This window comes from Pelodiscus sinensis, chromosome 7 (genome assembly GCF_052426305.1).
Source record: "Pelodiscus sinensis isolate ZL-2025 chromosome 7, ASM5242630v1, whole genome shotgun sequence".
Classification (NCBI taxonomy): domain Eukaryota; kingdom Metazoa; phylum Chordata; order Testudines; family Trionychidae; genus Pelodiscus; species Pelodiscus sinensis.
Window position 1 is genome coordinate 59,137,922 of NC_143058.1, and position 18,008 is coordinate 59,155,929.

The 18,008-nt window shown below is 50.1% G+C and overlaps 1 long non-coding RNA gene across 17 annotated transcripts in view; it reads left to right on the plus strand.

Annotated features, from left to right (window-relative positions):
* The window catches only part of LOC142830223 (uncharacterized), a 47,937-nt gene that overhangs the window by 14,232 nt on the left and 15,697 nt on the right, over nt 1-18,008 (plus strand). For 13 of the 17 annotated variants that reach the window (XR_016350073.1, XR_016350081.1, XR_016350086.1 and 10 more), the window contains 24 exons: nt 1,764-1,892; nt 1,989-2,141; nt 2,277-2,409; nt 2,515-2,646; nt 2,768-2,877; nt 3,010-3,114; nt 6,281-6,409; nt 6,506-6,658; nt 6,794-6,926; nt 7,032-7,163; nt 7,285-7,394; nt 7,527-7,631; nt 10,800-10,928; nt 11,025-11,177; nt 11,313-11,445; nt 11,551-11,682; nt 11,804-11,913; nt 12,046-12,150; nt 15,311-15,439; nt 15,536-15,688; nt 15,824-15,956; nt 16,062-16,193; nt 16,315-16,424; nt 16,557-16,661. This is a non-coding gene — a long non-coding RNA (uncharacterized LOC142830223). The remainder of the gene's footprint in view (nt 1-1,763; nt 1,893-1,988; nt 2,142-2,276; nt 2,410-2,514; nt 2,647-2,767; nt 2,878-3,009; nt 3,115-6,280; nt 6,410-6,505; nt 6,659-6,793; nt 6,927-7,031; nt 7,164-7,284; nt 7,395-7,526; nt 7,632-10,799; nt 10,929-11,024; nt 11,178-11,312; nt 11,446-11,550; nt 11,683-11,803; nt 11,914-12,045; nt 12,151-15,310; nt 15,440-15,535; nt 15,689-15,823; nt 15,957-16,061; nt 16,194-16,314; nt 16,425-16,556; nt 16,662-18,008) is intronic. The other 4 variants (XR_016350085.1, XR_016350079.1, XR_016350078.1 and 1 more) reach the window with 4 other exon arrangements.

Below are 18,008 nucleotides of genomic sequence, written 5' to 3' on the forward strand. Positions count from 1 at the left end.
AACTAAATTGGCTAGAGGAGAGGTAGATTGCTTCATGCAGTGGTGGGCCGAGGCAAATCTTAGATGGACTGAATCGAAGTTCGCCTCCCTTAAAAATTCTAATTATAAGTAAAAAGCTTTATTGGAAACCTCCTCTCCCACCACCAGACCAAGCGCTTCCCTTTACCCCGTCCTCCGAGAAGACTCAGACCTGTCCCACTTGGAGCTATAAAGCCTGGACCCACACGGAGCTCCACTCAATTGTAAAAGGTTTTCCAGAGCCCCAGGAAAACCCTACCAAATTTGCAGAGGAATTTTTGCTAGTGTGCAATGCCTATGAATCCTCTGAAGCAGACCTCCTGCAACTGCGTAAGCTACTTATAACCCCTAGCGAGCAAGAAAAAAAAATGGCTCCTGATAGCAAATTGGCCCACCACTGAGCGTCCTTCTAATTTGCCAGACGCTGGTCCTGACGCTGCCTACTGGAACAAATGTAAGAATCAAGTTGCCTTTCACCATTGTATAACAAGGTCTGTAATTAACTTGGAAACAATGTAACAAGGGTTGTCTAAATTCTCTATCACTAGTAAATCAAGATTGGAAATTTTTCTAAAAGATGCTGTAAATCAAGCTAAGCCCCTGCATGAGGCCATTCCCCAAGTATGGACTCCAAAAAAAATCAACGGGACGGCCATACGTTGCTGTAAACGGCAACAGAGAGAACCCGGGCAGCTATCACACCCGACTGACGTTTTTTTTTTTTTTTTTTTTTTTTTTTTTCCCCGCAACATTCTGGTATACAGCGACGGGGTGAAAATGGACAGAGTGGAGCTGTGGTAAGTGTGGCTTTTTTAATGTGGATGGGAGGGGGGGGGGAAATGGGAGGATGTGATGCGAGGTGATTGGGCTAGGTATCTAAATGTCTGAGCACTTGGTTCACTGGTGTTGGTTGCAGGGCCTGATGGAAGAGGGTGCACTGCATTGGTTTCTTGCAGGTGTGACTTCAGGGCTAGGCTTTGAGATGGGCCCCTCTGCTTGAAACATGCAGCCAGAGAGAACTGAGCGAGCAGCTTACAGGTGAGTCTGATGGAGCTGTGGTAAGTGTGGCTTTGGTTGGGAGGGGTGGGGGGGGGGGCTATGCTTTGAGGTGACTGGGTTAAGTATCCAAATGTCTGTCCACTTGCTTCACCTGTTGGTTATAAGGTTTGTTGGAAGAGGGTGCATTGGGAGTGTGTGTTTGAAGGTTAAGTTCTGGAGGCCGACTGGATTGGAGGTAAGGCTTTGATATGTCTTTCTCTTGGAGCTAACAGTCTTACATGGAAAGCAGCCAGAAGTGGAATTCAGTGAGCAGCTTGGAGGAGTCGTGTAGAAAATATCTAAGAGGAGCTCAGGTAAGTGTGGCTTTTTGCTGTGCTGAGAGGTGATTGGGCAAGGTATCCAAATGTCTTCCTTGACTGGTGTTGGTTGGATGGTCTGTTTGAAGATGGTCCATTAGTAATAACTTCTTGCAACTTCAGGGGCAGATGAGATCGACTGCAAGGCTGTGATCTGGGCTGCTGGCTTGGAGCTGGCAGCCAGAGACCTGAGCGAGCAGCCCACAGAGCACTTGGCTGAGGGAAAGTCCGAGTGGAGATAGGTAAGTGTGGGGGTTTCTATGGGGCGGGGCGAAGCAGGCTTTACTGGGAGGTGTGTGGGCTAAGTATCCAAATGTCTGTCTACGTGGTTCACTGGTATGGGTTACAGGGCCTGATGGGAGAGGCTGCATTGGGAGTGAATTGTTGCAGATAGGTCCCTGGAGACTGGATTGGAGGGAAGACTTTGAGCCGTGCCCCCTGCTTGGTGTTGGGAGCCAGAGAGACTTCAGTAAGCAGCCCGTGGACTTTCCTGAGGCCAACCGCTGTAAGTGAGGCTCGGTAAGTGTGGTTTGGAAGGGGAGAGGGCTCTGCTGGGAGGCGGTTGGGCTAACTATCCAAATGTCTGTCTACTTCGTTCACTGGTGTTGGTTGCAGGATCCTATGGAAGAGGGTGCACTGCATTGCTTTGTTGCAAAGGAGACCTGGGGGCAAGGCTTTGAGCTGGGCCCCTCTGCTTGGAGCTTGGAGCCAGAGAGAACTGAGTGAGCAGCTTACAGGGGCGTCTCCTGGAAAAAGTCTGGAGCTGTGGTAAGTGTGGCTTTTCGGGGGGGTTATGTCATGAGGTGGCTGGGCTTAGTGTCCAAATATATCTGTCCCCTTTCTTCACCTGATACTGGTTGGAGGGTCTGATGGAAGAGGGTGCACTGGATTGGTTTCTTGCAGACATGAGTTAGGGCAGATTGGATTGGAGGGAAGGCCTTGAGACGGGCCTCTATGTGCAGCTGGCAGCCTTACACGAAAAGCAGCCAGAAGCAGAACTCGGTGAGCAACTTCAAGGCGTCGCCTGGGAGCTCAGGTAAGTGTGGCTTTTGGCTGTGGTGGTTAGCCAAGATATGAAAATGTCTGTTCACTTCCTTCATTGGTGTTGGTTGGAGAATCTGACTGGATTGGCTTCTTGCAGATCGGACTTTGTGGCAGATTGGATTTGAGAGAAGGCCATGAGCCGGGCCTTTGTCTTTGACCTGGTAGCTGGAGAGAACTGACTTAGCAGCTTACAGGTGAATCTCCTGGGGAAAATTCGGAGTGGAGTTTGGTAAGTGTGGCGTTTGGCTGTGTTTTGAGGTGGTTGGGCTAAGTATCCAAATGTCCCCGCACTTTGTTCACTGGTGTTGGTTGCCTGATGGAAGCGAGTGTACTGGATTGGTGTCTTGCAGGTGGTACCTGCGGGCAAGGCTTTGAGACCGGCCCCTCTGCTTGGAGCTTGCAGCCAGAGAACTGAGTGAGCAACTTAGAAGAGTCTCCTGGAAAGTCTGATGCAGCTGCAGTAAGTGTGGCTTTTCGGGGCACTATGCTGCGAGGTGGCTATGCTAAGTATCCAAATGTCTGTCCCCTTCCTTCACCGGTGTTGGTTGGAGGGTCTGTTTGAAGATGGTGTATCGGTGGTAATTTCTTGCAGCTAGCACTTCAGGGGCAGCGAAGATCAGAGGCAGGGCTTGCAGCCAGAGACCTGAGTGAGCAGCCCACAGAGCACTTGGCTGAGGGAAAGTCCGACTGGAGCTCGGTAAGTTTGGGCTTTTTTGGGGTTGGGGAGAAGCAGGCTAAGGATCCAAATATCCATGCATGTCCTTAACTGGTGTTGGTTGGAGAGTCTTTCGGGAGAATCTGACTGGATTTGTTTCTTGCAGTGTTGGATTGGAGACAAGGCCCATGAGCTGGGCCTTTCTCTTGGAGCCGGCAGCTAGAGAGACTTGAGTGAGCAGCTGTGAAAGTAGAAAGAATTGTACTGTAAGAGAAAGATGAATTATGCTGTAATTGAATAAGCTGAAGGAATATTGTTTCTCTGAACAGGAAGAAGAAAAGTATGTTGTTGTTGTCTGTAGGGATGCAGATCAGATTTCCTATTAACTCAGGCCCACCTGGCTAGCAAAGGAACATTAGGTGTTAGGGAGAAAGCAAGTGAGATCACCAAGGAGATATGGACAGGAGATTGCTGTGTGCTTGACGTGGAAATGAAGATACTTGACTAGCCTCACACACTAATCGTGTGAAGTTTTGCCCCCTCTTTTAATCCTGTTAATTTTGGCTTTCTTTTGAGTGTATAAATCAAGGGGTTTGAACTTTGTATGGCACTCACATTTTCTGGGTGCATTTAGCAGAGCGGCATTGCTAATAAACAGAGCGGTCTGACAAATCTGAGTCTTGTATGACTTTGACAATTTGGAGGTCCCACCGAGATGGCAACCGTCTTTGCTGAGGTTGTGTGATCCCTGACTGTCTTGCAGGATGACCGTGGCAGCCGGCACCTGGGCATTTGGCCCGAGCGGTCCTCTGCCAGAATGGAAAGGTGCACAACCACAGCGAAGTCTACGCCATGGAACCTGTTGGTTCCCGCTCGGTTCTGGTAGGGATCCCGGGATCTAACATCAGGACTCTGGTCAGGTCGTCACTTCTGTGTTTTGTCCGGACTGAGGACTGTCTTGTCTCTGTGACTATCCGTCTTCCCTGTGGTGTGAGTGAGTCTGGGAGCCATCCCTGTCCAGGGACTGGCTGACCCAAGGGGCTCCTGTCCCCGCGGTCTGCGTGACTGGAATCTGTACTATCGCAGCCGCACCGCATCTTGGATAAAATCCTTGGAGTGAACGCAAGGGCGATTGAGGCAGTAGCCTGTGGGCTTCTTTTGTGTGTTGCACTGGGCACCGCTCTGATGAACCCAGATTTCCTCCTTGTGTGATTGGTGTGTGAAGCCCTCCTGTATGGGTAACCAGACGTCTAAGCGGGGGGCAGTTCCCTCAAGGGACCCCGGCTCAGCTTATATATTTTAGAAAGGGTCCGGACCCCTGTAAACTTCTGGAAAAATGATCTAGATTGACTCTGGGGGATCCCAAAACTCAGTGGCCACTGTTAGGATCTTGGAACAAAGACCAAGTGGACGTCTTAAAAGACAAACTTGGCCGTCCCAAAACTAAATTGGCTAGAGGAGAGGTAGATTGCTTCATGCAGTGGTGGGCCGAGGCAAATCTTAGATGGACTGAATCGAAGTTCGCCTCCCTTAAAAATTCTAATTATAAGTAAAAAGCTTTATTGGAAACCTCCTCTCCCACCACCAGACCAAGCGCTTCCCTTTACCCCGTCCTCCGAGAAGACTCAGACCTGTCCCACTTGGAGCTATAAAGCCTGGACCCACACGGAGCTCCACTCAATTGTAAAAGGTTTTCCAGAGCCCCAGGAAAACCCTACCAAATTTGCAGAGGAATTTTTGCTAGTGTGCAATGCCTATGAATCCTCTGAAGCAGACCTCCTGCAACTGCGTAAGCTACTTATAACCCCTAGCGAGCAAGAAAAAAAAATGGCTCCTGATAGCAAATTGGCCCACCACTGAGCGTCCTTCTAATTTGCCAGACGCTGGTCCTGACGCTGCCTACTGGAACAAATGTAAGAATCAAGTTGCCTTTCACCATTGTATAACAAGGTCTGTAATTAACTTGGAAACAATGTAACAAGGGTTGTCTAAATTCTCTATCACTAGTAAATCAAGATTGGAAATTTTTCTAAAAGATGCTGTAAATCAAGCTAAGCCCCTGCATGAGGCCATTCCCCAAGTATGGACTCCAAAAAAAATCAACGGGACGGCCATACGTTGCTGTAAACGGCAACAGAGAGAACCCGGGCAGCTATCACACCCGACTGACGTTTTTTTTTTTTTTTTTTTTTTTTTTTTTTTTTTCCCGCAACATTCTGGTATACAGCGACGGGGTGAAAATGGACAGAGTGGAGCTGTGGTAAGTGTGGCTTTTTTAATGTGGATGGGAGGGGGGGGGGAAATGGGAGGATGTGATGCGAGGTGATTGGGCTAGGTATCTAAATGTCTGAGCACTTGGTTCACTGGTGTTGGTTGCAGGGCCTGATGGAAGAGGGTGCACTGCATTGGTTTCTTGCAGGTGTGACTTCAGGGCTAGGCTTTGAGATGGGCCCCTCTGCTTGAAACATGCAGCCAGAGAGAACTGAGCGAGCAGCTTACAGGTGAGTCTGATGGAGCTGTGGTAAGTGTGGCTTTGGTTGGGAGGGGTGGGGGGGGGGGCTATGCTTTGAGGTGACTGGGTTAAGTATCCAAATGTCTGTCCACTTGCTTCACCTGTTGGTTATAAGGTTTGTTGGAAGAGGGTGCATTGGGAGTGTGTGTTTGAAGGTTAAGTTCTGGAGGCCGACTGGATTGGAGGTAAGGCTTTGATATGTCTTTCTCTTGGAGCTAACAGTCTTACATGGAAAGCAGCCAGAAGTGGAATTCAGTGAGCAGCTTGGAGGAGTCGTGTAGAAAATATCTAAGAGGAGCTCAGGTAAGTGTGGCTTTTTGCTGTGCTGAGAGGTGATTGGGCAAGGTATCCAAATGTCTTCCTTGACTGGTGTTGGTTGGATGGTCTGTTTGAAGATGGTCCATTAGTAATAACTTCTTGCAACTTCAGGGGCAGATGAGATCGACTGCAAGGCTGTGATCTGGGCTGCTGGCTTGGAGCTGGCAGCCAGAGACCTGAGCGAGCAGCCCACAGAGCACTTGGCTGAGGGAAAGTCCGAGTGGAGATAGGTAAGTGTGGGGGTTTCTATGGGGCGGGGCGAAGCAGGCTTTACTGGGAGGTGTGTGGGCTAAGTATCCAAATGTCTGTCTACGTGGTTCACTGGTATGGGTTACAGGGCCTGATGGGAGAGGCTGCATTGGGAGTGAATTGTTGCAGATAGGTCCCTGGAGACTGGATTGGAGGGAAGACTTTGAGCCGTGCCCCCTGCTTGGTGTTGGGAGCCAGAGAGACTTCAGTAAGCAGCCCGTGGACTTTCCTGAGGCCAACCGCTGTAAGTGAGGCTCGGTAAGTGTGGTTTGGAAGGGGAGAGGGCTCTGCTGGGAGGCGGTTGGGCTAACTATCCAAATGTCTGTCTACTTCGTTCACTGGTGTTGGTTGCAGGATCCTATGGAAGAGGGTGCACTGCATTGCTTTGTTGCAAAGGAGACCTGGGGGCAAGGCTTTGAGCTGGGCCCCTCTGCTTGGAGCTTGGAGCCAGAGAGAACTGAGTGAGCAGCTTACAGGGGCGTCTCCTGGAAAAAGTCTGGAGCTGTGGTAAGTGTGGCTTTTCGGGGGGGTTATGTCATGAGGTGGCTGGGCTTAGTGTCCAAATATATCTGTCCCCTTTCTTCACCTGATACTGGTTGGAGGGTCTGATGGAAGAGGGTGCACTGGATTGGTTTCTTGCAGACATGAGTTAGGGCAGATTGGATTGGAGGGAAGGCCTTGAGACGGGCCTCTATGTGCAGCTGGCAGCCTTACACGAAAAGCAGCCAGAAGCAGAACTCGGTGAGCAACTTCAAGGCGTCGCCTGGGAGCTCAGGTAAGTGTGGCTTTTGGCTGTGGTGGTTAGCCAAGATATGAAAATGTCTGTTCACTTCCTTCATTGGTGTTGGTTGGAGAATCTGACTGGATTGGCTTCTTGCAGATCGGACTTTGTGGCAGATTGGATTTGAGAGAAGGCCATGAGCCGGGCCTTTGTCTTTGACCTGGTAGCTGGAGAGAACTGACTTAGCAGCTTACAGGTGAATCTCCTGGGGAAAATTCGGAGTGGAGTTTGGTAAGTGTGGCGTTTGGCTGTGTTTTGAGGTGGTTGGGCTAAGTATCCAAATGTCCCCGCACTTTGTTCACTGGTGTTGGTTGCCTGATGGAAGCGAGTGTACTGGATTGGTGTCTTGCAGGTGGTACCTGCGGGCAAGGCTTTGAGACCGGCCCCTCTGCTTGGAGCTTGCAGCCAGAGAACTGAGTGAGCAACTTAGAAGAGTCTCCTGGAAAGTCTGATGCAGCTGCAGTAAGTGTGGCTTTTCGGGGCACTATGCTGCGAGGTGGCTATGCTAAGTATCCAAATGTCTGTCCCCTTCCTTCACCGGTGTTGGTTGGAGGGTCTGTTTGAAGATGGTGTATCGGTGGTAATTTCTTGCAGCTAGCACTTCAGGGGCAGCGAAGATCAGAGGCAGGGCTTGCAGCCAGAGACCTGAGTGAGCAGCCCACAGAGCACTTGGCTGAGGGAAAGTCCGACTGGAGCTCGGTAAGTTTGGGCTTTTTTGGGGTTGGGGAGAAGCAGGCTAAGGATCCAAATATCCATGCATGTCCTTAACTGGTGTTGGTTGGAGAGTCTTTCGGGAGAATCTGACTGGATTTGTTTCTTGCAGTGTTGGATTGGAGACAAGGCCCATGAGCTGGGCCTTTCTCTTGGAGCCGGCAGCTAGAGAGACTTGAGTGAGCAGCTGTGAAAGTAGAAAGAATTGTACTGTAAGAGAAAGATGAATTATGCTGTAATTGAATAAGCTGAAGGAATATTGTTTCTCTGAACAGGAAGAAGAAAAGTATGTTGTTGTTGTCTGTAGGGATGCAGATCAGATTTCCTATTAACTCAGGCCCACCTGGCTAGCAAAGGAACATTAGGTGTTAGGGAGAAAGCAAGTGAGATCACCAAGGAGATATGGACAGGAGATTGCTGTGTGCTTGACGTGGAAATGAAGATACTTGACTAGCCTCACACACTAATCGTGTGAAGTTTTGCCCCCTCTTTTAATCCTGTTAATTTTGGCTTTCTTTTGAGTGTATAAATCAAGGGGTTTGAACTTTGTATGGCACTCACATTTTCTGGGTGCATTTAGCAGAGCGGCATTGCTAATAAACAGAGCGGTCTGACAAATCTGAGTCTTGTATGACTTTGACAATTTGGAGGTCCCACCGAGATGGCAACCGTCTTTGCTGAGGTTGTGTGATCCCTGACTGTCTTGCAGGATGACCGTGGCAGCCGGCACCTGGGCATTTGGCCCGAGCGGTCCTCTGCCAGAATGGAAAGGTGCACAACCACAGCGAAGTCTACGCCATGGAACCTGTTGGTTCCCGCTCGGTTCTGGTAGGGATCCCGGGATCTAACATCAGGACTCTGGTCAGGTCGTCACTTCTGTGTTTTGTCCGGACTGAGGACTGTCTTGTCTCTGTGACTATCCGTCTTCCCTGTGGTGTGAGTGAGTCTGGGAGCCATCCCTGTCCAGGGACTGGCTGACCCAAGGGGCTCCTGTCCCCGCGGTCTGCGTGACTGGAATCTGTACTATCGCAGCCGCACCGCATCTTGGATAAAATCCTTGGAGTGAACGCAAGGGCGATTGAGGCAGTAGCCTGTGGGCTTCTTTTGTGTGTTGCACTGGGCACCGCTCTGATGAACCCAGATTTCCTCCTTGTGTGATTGGTGTGTGAAGCCCTCCTGTATGGGTAACCAGACGTCTAAGCGGGGGGCAGTTCCCTCAAGGGACCCCGGCTCAGCTTATATATTTTAGAAAGGGTCCGGACCCCTGTAAACTTCTGGAAAAATGATCTAGATTGACTCTGGGGGATCCCAAAACTCAGTGGCCACTGTTAGGATCTTGGAACAAAGACCAAGTGGACGTCTTAAAAGACAAACTTGGCCGTCCCAAAACTAAATTGGCTAGAGGAGAGGTAGATTGCTTCATGCAGTGGTGGGCCGAGGCAAATCTTAGATGGACTGAATCGAAGTTCGCCTCCCTTAAAAATTCTAATTATAAGTAAAAAGCTTTATTGGAAACCTCCTCTCCCACCACCAGACCAAGCGCTTCCCTTTACCCCGTCCTCCGAGAAGACTCAGACCTGTCCCACTTGGAGCTATAAAGCCTGGACCCACACGGAGCTCCACTCAATTGTAAAAGGTTTTCCAGAGCCCCAGGAAAACCCTACCAAATTTGCAGAGGAATTTTTGCTAGTGTGCAATGCCTATGAATCCTCTGAAGCAGACCTCCTGCAACTGCGTAAGCTACTTATAACCCCTAGCGAGCAAGAAAAAAAAATGGCTCCTGATAGCAAATTGGCCCACCACTGAGCGTCCTTCTAATTTGCCAGACGCTGGTCCTGACGCTGCCTACTGGAACAAATGTAAGAATCAAGTTGCCTTTCACCATTGTATAACAAGGTCTGTAATTAACTTGGAAACAATGTAACAAGGGTTGTCTAAATTCTCTATCACTAGTAAATCAAGATTGGAAATTTTTCTAAAAGATGCTGTAAATCAAGCTAAGCCCCTGCATGAGGCCATTCCCCAAGTATGGACTCCAAAAAAAATCAACGGGACGGCCATACGTTGCTGTAAACGGCAACAGAGAGAACCCGGGCAGCTATCACACCCGACTGACGTTTTTTTTTTTTTTTTTTTTTTTTTCTTTTTTTCCCCGCAACATTCTGGTATACAGCCACGGGGTGAAAATGGACAGAGTGGAGCTGTGGTAAGTGTGGCTTTTTTAATGTGGATGGGAGGGGGGGGGAAATGGGAGGATGTGATGCGAGGTGATTGGGCTAGGTATCTAAATGTCTGAGCACTTGGTTCACTGGTGTTGGTTGCAGGGCCTGATGGAAGAGGGTGCACTGCATTGGTTTCTTGCAGGTGTGACTTCAGGGCTAGGCTTTGAGATGGGCCCCTCTGCTTGAAACATGCAGCCAGAGAGAACTGAGCGAGCAGCTTACAGGTGAGTCTGATGGAGCTGTGGTAAGTGTGGCTTTGGTTGGGAGGGGTGGGGGGGGGGGGGGCTATGCTTTGAGGTGACTGGGTTAAGTATCCAAATGTCTGTCCACTTGCTTCACCTGTTGGTTATAAGGTTTGTTGGAAGAGGGTGCATTGGGAGTGTGTGTTTGAAGGTTAAGTTCTGGAGGCCGACTGGATTGGAGGTAAGGCTTTGATATGTCTTTCTCTTGGAGCTAACAGTCTTACATGGAAAGCAGCCAGAAGTGGAATTCAGTGAGCAGCTTGGAGGAGTCGTGTAGAAAATATCTAAGAGGAGCTCAGGTAAGTGTGGCTTTTTGCTGTGCTGAGAGGTGATTGGGCAAGGTATCCAAATGTCTTCCTTGACTGGTGTTGGTTGGATGGTCTGTTTGAAGATGGTCCATTAGTAATAACTTCTTGCAACTTCAGGGGCAGATGAGATCGACTGCAAGGCTGTGATCTGGGCTGCTGGCTTGGAGCTGGCAGCCAGAGACCTGAGCGAGCAGCCCACAGAGCACTTGGCTGAGGGAAAGTCCGAGTGGAGATAGGTAAGTGTGGGGGTTTCTATGGGGCGGGGCGAAGCAGGCTTTACTGGGAGGTGTGTGGGCTAAGTATCCAAATGTCTGTCTACGTGGTTCACTGGTATGGGTTACAGGGCCTGATGGGAGAGGCTGCATTGGGAGTGAATTGTTGCAGATAGGTCCCTGGAGACTGGATTGGAGGGAAGACTTTGAGCCGTGCCCCCTGCTTGGTGTTGGGAGCCAGAGAGACTTCAGTAAGCAGCCCGTGGACTTTCCTGAGGCCAACCGCTGTAAGTGAGGCTCGGTAAGTGTGGTTTGGAAGGGGAGAGGGCTCTGCTGGGAGGCGGTTGGGCTAACTATCCAAATGTCTGTCTACTTCGTTCACTGGTGTTGGTTGCAGGATCCTATGGAAGAGGGTGCACTGCATTGCTTTGTTGCAAAGGAGACCTGGGGGCAAGGCTTTGAGCTGGGCCCCTCTGCTTGGAGCTTGGAGCCAGAGAGAACTGAGTGAGCAGCTTACAGGGGCGTCTCCTGGAAAAAGTCTGGAGCTGTGGTAAGTGTGGCTTTTCGGGGGGGTTATGTCATGAGGTGGCTGGGCTTAGTGTCCAAATATATCTGTCCCCTTTCTTCACCTGATACTGGTTGGAGGGTCTGATGGAAGAGGGTGCACTGGATTGGTTTCTTGCAGACATGAGTTAGGGCAGATTGGATTGGAGGGAAGGCCTTGAGACGGGCCTCTATGTGCAGCTGGCAGCCTTACACGAAAAGCAGCCAGAAGCAGAACTCGGTGAGCAACTTCAAGGCGTCGCCTGGGAGCTCAGGTAAGTGTGGCTTTTGGCTGTGGTGGTTAGCCAAGATATGAAAATGTCTGTTCACTTCCTTCATTGGTGTTGGTTGGAGAATCTGACTGGATTGGCTTCTTGCAGATCGGACTTTGTGGCAGATTGGATTTGAGAGAAGGCCATGAGCCGGGCCTTTGTCTTTGACCTGGTAGCTGGAGAGAACTGACTTAGCAGCTTACAGGTGAATCTCCTGGGGAAAATTCGGAGTGGAGTTTGGTAAGTGTGGCGTTTGGCTGTGTTTTGAGGTGGTTGGGCTAAGTATCCAAATGTCCCTGCACTTTGTTCACTGGTGTTGGTTGCCTGATGGAAGCGAGTGTACTGGATTGGTGTCTTGCAGGTGGTACCTGCGGGCAAGGCTTTGAGACCGGCCCCTCTGCTTGGAGCTTGCAGCCAGAGAACTGAGTGAGCAACTTAGAAGAGTCTCCTGGAAAGTCTGATGCAGCTGCAGTAAGTGTGGCTTTTCGGGGCACTATGCTGCGAGGTGGCTATGCTAAGTATCCAAATGTCTGTCCCCTTCCTTCACCGGTGTTGGTTGGAGGGTCTGTTTGAAGATGGTGTATCGGTGGTAATTTCTTGCAGCTAGCACTTCAGGGGCAGCGAAGATCAGAGGCAGGGCTTGCAGCCAGAGACCTGAGTGAGCAGCCCACAGAGCACTTGGCTGAGGGAAAGTCCGACTGGAGCTCGGTAAGTTTGGGCTTTTTTGGGGTTGGGGAGAAGCAGGCTAAGGATCCAAATATCCATGCATGTCCTTAACTGGTGTTGGTTGGAGAGTCTTTCGGGAGAATCTGACTGGATTTGTTTCTTGCAGTGTTGGATTGGAGACAAGGCCCATGAGCTGGGCCTTTCTCTTGGAGCCGGCAGCTAGAGAGACTTGAGTGAGCAGCTGTGAAAGTAGACAGAATTGTACTGTAAGAGAAAGATGAATTATGCTGTAATTGAATAAGCTGAAGGAATATTGTTTCTCTGAACAGGAAGAAGAAAAGTATGTTGTTGTTGTTGTCTGTAGGGATGCAGATCAGATTTCCTATTAACTCAGGCCCACCTGGCTAGCAAAGGAACATTAGGTGTTAGGGAGAAAGCAAGTGAGATCACCAAGGAGATATGGACAGGAGATTGCTGTGTGCTTGACGTGGAAATGAAGATACTTGACTAGCCTCACACACTAATCGTGTGAAGTTTTGCCCCCTCTTTTAATCCTGTTAATTTTGGCTTTCTTTTGAGTGTATAAATCAAGGGGTTTGAACTTTGTATGGCACTCACATTTTCTGGGTGCATTTAGCAGAGCGGCATTGCTAATAAACAGAGCGGTCTGACAAATCTGAGTCTTGTATGACTTTGACAATTTGGAGGTCCCACCGAGATGGCAACCGTCTTTGCTGAGGTTGTGTGATCCCTGACTGTCTTGCAGGATGACCGTGGCAGCCGGCACCTGGGCATTTGGCCCGAGCGGTCCTCTGCCAGAATGGAAAGGTGCACAACCACAGCGAAGTCTACGCCATGGAACCTGTTGGTTCCCGCTCGGTTCTGGTAGGGATCCCGGGATCTAACATCAGGACTCTGGTCAGGTCGTCACTTCTGTGTTTTGTCCGGACTGAGGACTGTCTTGTCTCTGTGACTATCCGTCTTCCCTGTGGTGTGAGTGAGTCTGGGAGCCATCCCTGTCCAGGGACTGGCTGACCCAAGGGGCTCCTGTCCCCGCGGTCTGCGTGACTGGAATCTGTACTATCGCAGCCGCACCGCATCTTGGATAAAATCCTTGGAGTGAACGCAAGGGCGATTGAGGCAGTAGCCTGTGGGCTTCTTTTGTGTGTTGCACTGGGCACCGCTCTGATGAACCCAGATTTCCTCCTTGTGTGATTGGTGTGTGAAGCCCTCCTGTATGGGTAACCAGACGTCTAAGCGGGGGGCAGTTCCCTCAAGGGACCCCGGCTCAGCTTATATATTTTAGAAAGGGTCCGGACCCCTGTAAACTTCTGGAAAAATGATCTAGATTGACTCTGGGGGATCCCAAAACTCAGTGGCCACTGTTAGGATCTTGGAACAAAGACCAAGTGGACGTCTTAAAAGACAAACTTGGCCGTCCCAAAACTAAATTGGCTAGAGGAGAGGTAGATTGCTTCATGCAGTGGTGGGCCGAGGCAAATCTTAGATGGACTGAATCGAAGTTCGCCTCCCTTAAAAATTCTAATTATAAGTAAAAAGCTTTATTGGAAACCTCCTCTCCCACCACCAGACCAAGCGCTTCCCTTTACCCCGTCCTCCGAGAAGACTCAGACCTGTCCCACTTGGAGCTATAAAGCCTGGACCCACACGGAGCTCCACTCAATTGTAAAAGGTTTTCCAGAGCCCCAGGAAAACCCTACCAAATTTGCAGAGGAATTTTTGCTAGTGTGCAATGCCTATGAATCCTCTGAAGCAGACCTCCTGCAACTGCGTAAGCTACTTATAACCCCTAGCGAGCAAGGAAAAAAAAATGGCTCCTGATAGCAAATTGGCCCACCACTGAGCGTCCTTCTAATTTGCCAGACGCTGGTCCTGACGCTGCCTACTGGAACAAATGTAAGAATCAAGTTGCCTTTCACCATTGTATAACAAGGTCTGTAATTAACTTGGAAACAATGTAACAAGGGTTGTCTAAATTCTCTATCACTAGTAAATCAAGATTGGAAATTTTTCTAAAAGATGCTGTAAATCAAGCTAAGCCCCTGCATGAGGCCATTCCCCAAGTATGGACTCCAAAAAAAATCAACGGGACGGCCATACGTTGCTGTAAACGGCAACAGAGAGAACCCGGGCAGCTATCACACCCGACTGACGGTTTTTTTTTTTTTTTTTTTTTTTTCCCCGCAACATTCTGGTATACAGCGACGGGGTGAAAATGGACAGAGTGGAGCTGTGGTAAGTGTGGCTTTTTTAATGTGGATGGGAGGGGGGGGGGAAATGGGAGGATGTGATGCGAGGTGATTGGGCTAGGTATCTAAATGTCTGAGCACTTGGTTCACTGGTGTTGGTTGCAGGGCCTGATGGAAGAGGGTGCACTGCATTGGTTTCTTGCAGGTGTGACTTCAGGGCTAGGCTTTGAGATGGGCCCCTCTGCTTGAAACATGCAGCCAGAGAGAACTGAGCGAGCAGCTTACAGGTGAGTCTGATGGAGCTGTGGTAAGTGTGGCTTTGGTTGGGAGGGGTGGGGGGGGGCTATGCTTTGAGGTGACTGGGTTAAGTATCCAAATGTCTGTCCACTTGCTTCACCTGTTGGTTATAAGGTTTGTTGGAAGAGGGTGCATTGGGAGTGTGTGTTTGAAGGTTAAGTTCTGGAGGCCGACTGGATTGGAGGTAAGGCTTTGATATGTCTTTCTCTTGGAGCTAACAGTCTTACATGGAAAGCAGCCAGAAGTGGAATTCAGTGAGCAGCTTGGAGGAGTCGTGTAGAAAATATCTAAGAGGAGCTCAGGTAAGTGTGGCTTTTTGCTGTGCTGAGAGGTGATTGGGCAAGGTATCCAAATGTCTTCCTTGACTGGTGTTGGTTGGATGGTCTGTTTGAAGATGGTCCATTAGTAATAACTTCTTGCAACTTCAGGGGCAGATGAGATCGACTGCAAGGCTGTGATCTGGGCTGCTGGCTTGGAGCTGGCAGCCAGAGACCTGAGCGAGCAGCCCACAGAGCACTTGGCTGAGGGAAAGTCCGAGTGGAGATAGGTAAGTGTGGGGGTTTCTATGGGGCGGGGCGAAGCAGGCTTTACTGGGAGGTGTGTGGGCTAAGTATCCAAATGTCTGTCTACGTGGTTCACTGGTATGGGTTACAGGGCCTGATGGGAGAGGCTGCATTGGGAGTGAATTGTTGCAGATAGGTCCCTGGAGACTGGATTGGAGGGAAGACTTTGAGCCGTGCCCCCTGCTTGGTGTTGGGAGCCAGAGAGACTTCAGTAAGCAGCCCGTGGACTTTCCTGAGGCCAACCGCTGTAAGTGAGGCTCGGTAAGTGTGGTTTGGAAGGGGAGAGGGCTCTGCTGGGAGGCGGTTGGGCTAACTATCCAAATGTCTGTCTACTTCGTTCACTGGTGTTGGTTGCAGGATCCTATGGAAGAGGGTGCACTGCATTGCTTTGTTGCAAAGGAGACCTGGGGGCAAGGCTTTGAGCTGGGCCCCTCTGCTTGGAGCTTGGAGCCAGAGAGAACTGAGTGAGCAGCTTACAGGGGCGTCTCCTGGAAAAAGTCTGGAGCTGTGGTAAGTGTGGCTTTTCGGGGGGGTTATGTCATGAGGTGGCTGGGCTTAGTGTCCAAATATATCTGTCCCCTTTCTTCACCTGATACTGGTTGGAGGGTCTGATGGAAGAGGGTGCACTGGATTGGTTTCTTGCAGACATGAGTTAGGGCAGATTGGATTGGAGGGAAGGCCTTGAGACGGGCCTCTATGTGCAGCTGGCAGCCTTACACGAAAAGCAGCCAGAAGCAGAACTCGGTGAGCAACTTCAAGGCGTCGCCTGGGAGCTCAGGTAAGTGTGGCTTTTGGCTGTGGTGGTTAGCCAAGATATGAAAATGTCTGTTCACTTCCTTCATTGGTGTTGGTTGGAGAATCTGACTGGATTGGCTTCTTGCAGATCGGACTTTGTGGCAGATTGGATTTGAGAGAAGGCCATGAGCCGGGCCTTTGTCTTTGACCTGGTAGCTGGAGAGAACTGACTTAGCAGCTTACAGGTGAATCTCCTGGGGAAAATTCGGAGTGGAGTTTGGTAAGTGTGGCGTTTGGCTGTGTTTTGAGGTGGTTGGGCTAAGTATCCAAATGTCCCCGCACTTTGTTCACTGGTGTTGGTTGCCTGATGGAAGCGAGTGTACTGGATTGGTGTCTTGCAGGTGGTACCTGCGGGCAAGGCTTTGAGACCGGCCCCTCTGCTTGGAGCTTGCAGCCAGAGAACTGAGTGAGCAACTTAGAAGAGTCTCCTGGAAAGTCTGATGCAGCTGCAGTAAGTGTGGCTTTTCGGGGCACTATGCTGCGAGGTGGCTATGCTAAGTATCCAAATGTCTGTCCCCTTCCTTCACCGGTGTTGGTTGGAGGGTCTGTTTGAAGATGGTGTATCGGTGGTAATTTCTTGCAGCTAGCACTTCAGGGGCAGCGAAGATCAGAGGCAGGGCTTGCAGCCAGAGACCTGAGTGAGCAGCCCACAGAGCACTTGGCTGAGGGAAAGTCCGACTGGAGCTCGGTAAGTTTGGGCTTTTTTGGGGTTGGGGAGAAGCAGGCTAAGGATCCAAATATCCATGCATGTCCTTAACTGGTGTTGGTTGGAGAGTCTTTCGGGAGAATCTGACTGGATTTGTTTCTTGCAGTGTTGGATTGGAGACAAGGCCCATGAGCTGGGCCTTTCTCTTGGAGCCGGCAGCTAGAGAGACTTGAGTGAGCAGCTGTGAAAGTAGACAGAATTGTACTGTAAGAGAAAGATGAATTATGCTGTAATTGAATAAGCTGAAGGAATATTGTTTCTCTGAACAGGAAGAAGAAAAGTATGTTGTTGTTGTCTGTAGGGATGCAGATCAGATTTCCTATTAACTCAGGCCCACCTGGCTAGCAAAGGAACATTAGGTGTTAGGGAGAAAGCAAGTGAGATCACCAAGGAGATATGGACAGGAGATTGCTGTGTGCTTGACGTGGAAATGAAGATACTTGACTAGCCTCACACACTAATCGTGTGAAGTTTTGCCCCCTCTTTTAATCCTGTTAATTTTGGCTTTCTTTTGAGTGTATAAATCAAGGGGTTTGAACTTTGTATGGCACTCACATTTTCTGGGTGCATTTAGCAGAGCGGCATTGCTAATAAACAGAGCGGTCTGACAAATCTGAGTCTTGTATGACTTTGACAATTTGGAGGTCCCACCGAGATGGCAACCGTCTTTGCTGAGGTTGTGTGATCCCTGACTGTCTTGCAGGATGACCGTGGCAGCCGGCACCTGGGCATTTGGCCCGAGCGGTCCTCTGCCAGAATGGAAAGGTGCACAACCACAGCGAAGTCTACGCCATGGAACCTGTTGGTTCCCGCTCGGTTCTGGTAGGGATCCCGGGATCTAACATCAGGACTCTGGTCAGGTCGTCACTTCTGTGTTTTGTCCGGACTGAGGACTGTCTTGTCTCTGTGACTATCCGTCTTCCCTGTGGTGTGAGTGAGTCTGGGAGCCATCCCTGTCCAGGGACTGGCTGACCCAAGGGGCTCCTGTCCCCGCGGTCTGCGTGACTGGAATCTGTACTATCGCAGCCGCACCGCATCTTGGATAAAATCCTTGGAGTGAACGCAAGGGCGATTGAGGCAGTAGCCTGTGGGCTTCTTTTGTGTGTTGCACTGGGCACCGCTCTGATGAACCCAGATTTCCTCCTTGTGTGATTGGTGTGTGAAGCCCTCCTGTATGGGTAACCAGACGTCTAAGCGGGGGGCAGTTCCCTCAAGGGACCCCGGCTCAGCTTATATATTTTAGAAAGGGTCCGGACCCCTGTAAACTTCTGGAAAAATGATCTAGATTGACTCTGGGGGATCCCAAAACTCAGTGGCCACTGTTAGGAT